We start from the raw sequence: 6,935 nt of genomic DNA, 5'->3' as shown, positions 1-6,935 counted from the left end.
AACAATTCTGCAAATCGGCCTCTATATTTCCGTGGCTTAAATGTATACTTCGCCAAGTTTCATAGGACTGGCCATTACTTTCTGAATTTGAGCGATGTATTTGTGGCGAGGCAAATCAAGGTTGGCGATATCATTATATTCAGGTGGGACACTCAGAAAGGATGCTTCATTATGGAGGTTGTGAGTGTCGAGACCTAACCAAGCACATTGCTTGCATGCTCGTGCAAATCTTTTTGCCGAAGAGAAACCGTAATGTGAACTTGTTGAGATTTACAGATTCGGGGCAGAGAGCTATGGAGACAATTGGATTTCTTTCCTTTTTCTTTTCTTTTTTAAACATTTCTGGTCTTGATGATGAGTAGTGTTATACATGGTGTAGGGCAAGTTAATGTGACATATAAGTTTGGTACTGCGCCTATGTTGAATTTTTTTGTGTGGAAGTTGACTGGCTTCAAATAACTCCGCTTTGAATATTCTAAAAAGCAGAGCCATGATGAAAAAAAAAAGTTCAAATAAAGAAAGATTTCGATGTAAGATTTATATCAGCTTCTTTACAATTAGGAGATGAATTGGATTGATTTAGTTTACCCTCCTTGAATAGATGCGCATTATCTCTTTCAAATTTAAATGCATATAATTATCCAATTCCATAATTCACATTCAAAAGCCTAATTACCATATCGAACAAAACGAAATCCGACCAAGCCCTCTCGCCACTCAGCCTTCATCCATTAACCACGACTCCAGCCGTAAGTCTCTCTCTCTCTCTCTCATCAATGCACGATTTCCTCAATTATCTTCATTATATTTTCTCAATGTGCTACAATCGACTTAGCGAGCCTTATGTATTGCAGGCATTAGTGACTGACTTGATTCTTTCAGTCATTATGAAGTGAAGAAGGGGAAATCATCTGTCGTTCAAGCATTGTTGGAGAGAATAAGAGGAATTTTAGTTGCGATTTCATGTTATCAATGATCCATTTATACCTTGGTTCATGATGGTAACATTGTCGCTAGATCCGTATCTTTTTCTTGGCTGATGTAATGGGATCTTGTGTATGTCATCATATTAATGGAGGACTTCCACTCGGGTCAATCCTTGAATAGCTCTTTTCACTCTTGGAAAATCAAACCTTAAGTGGTTGATTTTGAATTTATCATATCCACATTCCACAAGCGCCACTTACAAACAAAAGAATTCCAAGAGGACTTTACCTCCCTTTGGCTCAAAGCGGTTAAACCAGAAACTTTCCCTCAACTGATCTTTCTGTTGAAGGTTTCTTGAACAGCCCACACGCCAAAATCCATCGCAAGTGAACATGGTTGAGTCCTTTATTCACTTCCCCCTTCGACACTCGCCTATTCTTCATCTCTGAAGAAGAATCAAGAGCCGATCATCCGTCGTATTCGTCAGCTCCCGAATCAAGAGATTATCTATCAAATACCCACTCATCGAACCCTACAACTTCGACACAGAGATCTGATTGGTTTGTTTTGGTTAGTTCTCTGGAAGTCCATATTCATTCGATGTACTTGCTCGTCTGCTTTCTTCTTAATGAATGGCAGTCTTCATAAACACTAAACATTTACCATTATAGATGTATATATTGAAGACTATCTTGATTAGGTCTCACATTTTTTCACATTGTTTCATGGCTGTTCCTAAACAGCAGGAAAAATTGTTCCATCGAGTTCACCATTTCCGCTTTCTCCATCAAGAACCCTCCAACAGTTACGACAAGGGAATCAAGAAGATGCACAACTTTTTCCCATCAAACGATTCTCCCGAGTCCAGCAATGCCCAGTCATCGCCACCGCCACCGCCACCGCCAGAGTCATTGAAAGCTCGTATGACTAAGACGCTTTTCTATGACTTCCTCCCGAGCAAAGCAGTGGAAGACACAGAGAGGGCCCAGAATATTCCCCACCCAGTCACTTGCCAACTGATCGAGATCCGAGATGTATGTCCACTCCCCACATCCGAGTCTCATGACTGCCCGACCCTCGTCAAGGTCATCGACGAGGAAGAAGTTTTCACGGAGAAGCTGATTTTCTCATACCGCAGGGCCTTCGATTACGTCTTCCGTCACTGGCCTCTGCCCGCCGTGCAGGCTATCTTGGTGGGCGGCAAGTACAACGTGGAGATATTGGACTACACGGACTACGATCTAGGTAGCAGCATTGGCAGCGGCCTGTGGTTCTGCGGAGAGAGCATATTTTTCGCGAAGTTGCACAGTAATGGTCAATACTTTCTGAATTTGAGCGAAGTGTTCCGGGCCAGACGAGTTGCGGTGGGTGATGTGATTCATTGCAGGTGGGACACTGAGAATGAGTGTTTTGTTTTGAAGGTGGTGCGTAGGGAGATCTAATGGACAATGCTCGTGCGCATTCCATGCAATCTCCATATCTATAGATCCGGTACAGAAATTGTTGATGGCGCTATTTCTTTCTCCTCCATTTTTCAACTTTTCTTTTTTTCTTGATGGATGAACTGCTTCTTGCACGATGACGAGAATGTCAATGTGATAGATGAGTTCCTTCTTTTGCCTTCATTTTTTCTCCTTTGTGTGAAGGAAAATTTAAGCGTGCAACCATTGAAAACTTTAACTCGACGATCTTATCCATTCTTGATTCGATGGTTGGCAAGAGAATGGATCCCCTAAAATTAAGGGTTAATAACACCGCCCGTGTGAAAAGTAAAAAAATTTTACTCCACCAGTTCATGTTTGGAATTCCTAGTTAAATTATTGTTATGTTGAAGTTGACTGATTTGATAGAGTAGAGTGACACTTCGAAGAAAACAATCAAACCATGGATCGAATCCAGGGCGAGCTTTGAACGTAAAATTTTGTAGGAAAATGTTAAAAGAGTGTCTAAATTTAAAGTTATCTTGGATAAAAGTTAGAAGATTTATCATGAATAAATACGGTTTAAGATGATGAATAACCGACACTTTACTCTTGAGGAAAGCAATATACCATGGAATATGTGGTGTTTTACTAGTGAAAAGTACGCTTTTTTCTAAACAAAAGATTTTATTTTTCACTTTAGAAATCGAAAGTTATGAGAATACATTCACTTTCCTCTTTATACGTGAGTCACAACAAATTAATTGACCATCGCCTAATTAAGAGAAACGATTGACTAACGACACAGTTATTTTTTAAGGGAAACGGTGCTATCTCCATCACGTGTTTTCACCTAAACCATGTAACTTCTTAAACCGGCTTTTATGGAAAATCGAGAATAGAAAATCTCAGCTGGTTAATGTTTGCTCAAATCCCATTAGGTGGGGTTTCTTTTCTTCTAAATGGAAAAAGAAAGAAAGCAAGGGAAAAAATAACATCAAGAAAATTGAATACTAAAATAGTGGTCGGTGACGAAATTCATTACAGTCGGGACACTCGGAATGGGTGCTTCGTTTTGAAGGTGGTGCGTAGGGAGACCTAATAGACGATAACCGTGTGCAAGCCATGGGTTTTGCTGATCTACAGATTCCATACAGAACTGGTTGATGGTGTTATTTCTTTCTTCTCCTTTTTCAAGTTTTTTGTTCTTGATGGATTGCACGATGAAGAGAAAGTCAATGTTATAGATGAGTTCCTTCTTTTGCCTTCAATTTTTTCCTTTGTATGAAGGTGAAACTCTCTTTTCCCCGAATTCACGCTGAAAGTTGAAAGATTTATCATCAAGAAGACCGGTTCATTAATTAGGAGACTTAATTCCAATTTCCACGACAAAAGGAAGCAATTTCAACATTGCCGTATCTTTTTTTCCGACAGAAAATGGAACATAAAAAGGGTATCTTACACAGTCATTATACATTGACGGTCGATCTTGTTAATGAATATTTCCAGATTAATAATTCAAGCCAGTTTCATCACAAATGGATGAATGGTCTTGTTAATGAGCAAAAAAAATTATTTGTTATCCACTGATTATGCACAACACAAGAAAACCAATGCTTTCAAAACAACAGATTTTCTTTATCTAGGCATTTAACCAGTATTTTCAAGCACTTATCAACAAAACTATTTGATAAAAGAAAGTACGAAATCCAACTCTCAGTTGGAAAAACTTAGACAACTTATTCTTGGGTTATTGTAATATCGAACAACGAATAAATTACGCAAATATGAAAATTCTCATCTTTATGATTTTTTCAGAACAATGAGTAGTTGGAATCATGATTCGAACCAAACAAAAAAAAAATACTTAGAATCACGAGAATCAACCAGTCAAAAAAATCATCACCTAAATTGAGCATATTACAAATGGGTTACTATGTAAGGTTCAATACAATTCGTGAAACCTAATCTCTTGTGAGACTATATTTTCTTATCCTTAAATCCTCAAAACAAGAAATAGCTAACTCTAATAGAAAAGAAAACTTCACTCAGACAAATACAAATCGCAGAGCTTCGGCAAAGTCGTACTTTTTGTTTGAGAAGCACTCCAGGAAAGTAATGAAGTATAATAACCGACAGAGAAGGGCAAGACACAAAAGTATAGGAATGGAAATTACACTAAGTATAAGAGTGAGAGCATAAAGTATACTAAAAAATATTGCCGTAGGGTACCAGTTTCTTCGCTTGTGGTTCAACCACATAAGCTTGTCGTTCCTCAGGATCTTATATCAGATCTTGCAATGGTTTGGTCTTGACCTTTTTCCTACCTCCTTTGTGATCGGATTCTTCATCTTGGAATTCTAAGGTCATCTTGCCTTCCTTTTGGCTTCAATGCTGTGCTTTTCTAGCTTCCAGTTCAAACATCCTAGAGCTCCTCCGACATTCCCCGCTAGACATGATTGATTGATTGATTGATCCCTTTGTTCGTCAAAACGATCTTGAAGTTTAGCTTCTACCAAAAGAAAAAAAAATTAGTTTTATGCCTTTCAATATATATTGTCGACTAACAACAACCTAATCAACAAAGAGTAACGACTCAACTTCTGCTAAACACAAAAAATCACAAGAGCCATCCAGACAATCGCTACATAAAGATAAAGAAAAGTAAGCATAAGTATGTTGTTATGTTGTCATCGAAAGTCTGGAACCCCAAGACCTCAGGTTCCGATGGACCTAAGCTTACCATCTTTCTTCCCCTATTTGTCAAGCTTTGATTGGAAGCCAGCTGAAAATCGGATGCATGCTACCCGCTGCTGCAGCGCAACTGTTGGATCAACTGGGCTGAACCACCGAAGCAACCGCTTCGTAGACAGCATTGCTTCCTCGTAGATTGATAGTTGAACCTGGCCGAAGTCGGTGTTGTGTAGAGGCGAAAAACACGGGCTTTCCAATAAGAGATGGGACAGGAACCTTAACCATTGTGAAGTAATTGCACTATGATAAAGGCTACAATAACATTGTAAAGACTGCAATGAATCTGACTCTTGAAGCAACACAAAACGGCCAAATAATAAGCAAATATGCTTTCTAAATACCCAAGGTTTCGATGTACTATACCAGTCAGAATTTCCTAAATAGCAATGTGATAACCCAAAGAAAATGATTGAGTCACAACTTGTTGACAGAAACCTTAGCATAAGCACTGTTTTACTATAGAAGACTTATTTTCACCATTAATTGGGGCTTGAAGCAACCGCCATGCAGCCAACACGTGGAAGTAAAATCATAAATGACCTCGTTTCAAAACAAAAAAATTTGAAATTAAAGAACAATTTTCTTTGCAAGATATTAGAAATTAATGCAGTAGAGTACCAATTTATTATTGGCACAATAGGTTTATATTGTAGTGAATCCAATAATCTTACCTCAAGATGTGAATACGTATGTACTTGCTTTATTATTGGCCCAATAGGCTTATCGGATGTCTGAACTAGAAGCTAGAAACGCACAGCATGGAAGCCAAAAGGAAGGCAAGATGACCTTAGACTTCCAATATGAACAATCCGATCACAAAGGAGAAAGGAAAAGGTCAAGACCATACCACTGCAGGATTTGATATCTGATACTGTGGATCAACAAGCTCTTGTGATTGAACCACAAGCGAAGAAACTGGTACTCTACAGCATTTTTTCCTTGTATACTTTATGCTCTCACTTGCATATTCCCTCGGTCAAGGCCAAAACCAAAGAGCACCTTCGGTTGGAGTTATTCCCTGAAAGAAAACTTCACCCAAACAAATACGAATTGCAAAGCTTCGGCAAAGTCATACTATTTGTTTGAGAAGCACTCCACGAAAGTAATGAAGTATAAGAACCATCAGAGAAGGGCAAGACACAAAAGTATAGGCCCTAAATGCCTAGAAGGGAGGGGCAAACTGCCAATGAAGTTAATGCACAGCTATATCATTGAGTGATGATCGATGTCATTCTAAAGCTACATGCGCATTATGTCTATACGAACAAAAGTTAGAAAGCCTGTGATGCCCTGGGAATTAGACCCTCTATAAAGAGACCGAGTTCAATAAAAAGGATTATTATTGAATTCCAGTTGGTATAAAATTTCGGATCGTAAGGAGGTAAGTGACGAACTTTGGACAATTCCCGAAATGTCGTTCGGTTTAGATTAGGTCTCAAAATCTCAGCCGCCGCAATTTAGGATTTTTAATCCTCGCGCCTAGACCTAATCCGGAATAAGCCTAGCCGTGAAAATCCAAATTTTATTCTCGATCAATTGAGCCAAAAATTCGTTCAATCCTAAAATGCCAAATTATCATTTTTGCCCTCCAATAATTCACAAGAGGACAAGTTTTTTAGTGAGAGTTAATGGGTGGGCCCCACCAGTCATTCCCCCACCCACCAGTCAATCCGGTCAACTCAGCCCCCCTCTCTCTCTCTCTCTCTCTCTCTCTCTCGCTGGTTTGCCCACCCCTACTATTACCCGCACGACTTCTTCCCCCTCACACCCTGAACAACCTTCCTTCTCCCTTGTGCTCGCGCGACGCCACCACTATCTGCTTCCAGCGACCTC

General features: G+C 39.3%; 1 long non-coding RNA gene across 1 annotated transcript; it reads right to left on the bottom strand.

The window, feature by feature from the left end:
* Positions 1 to 4,358: 4,358 nt before the first annotated feature.
* Positions 4,359 to 6,338, bottom strand: LOC125316734. The gene is made up of 2 exons (XR_007199818.1): positions 5,774 to 6,338; positions 4,359 to 4,860 (listed from the first exon to the last, which is right to left on the bottom strand). It is a non-coding gene; the product is annotated as an uncharacterized LOC125316734 (long non-coding RNA).
* Between the last annotated feature and the right edge of the window lie 597 nt (positions 6,339 to 6,935).

This window comes from Rhodamnia argentea, chromosome 9, assembly GCF_020921035.1.
Source record: "Rhodamnia argentea isolate NSW1041297 chromosome 9, ASM2092103v1, whole genome shotgun sequence".
In the NCBI taxonomy this organism is placed as follows: domain Eukaryota; kingdom Viridiplantae; phylum Streptophyta; class Magnoliopsida; order Myrtales; family Myrtaceae; genus Rhodamnia; species Rhodamnia argentea.
Note: the sequence above shows the minus strand (reverse complement) of the source record. Positions and strands in the feature narration are given on the sequence as shown.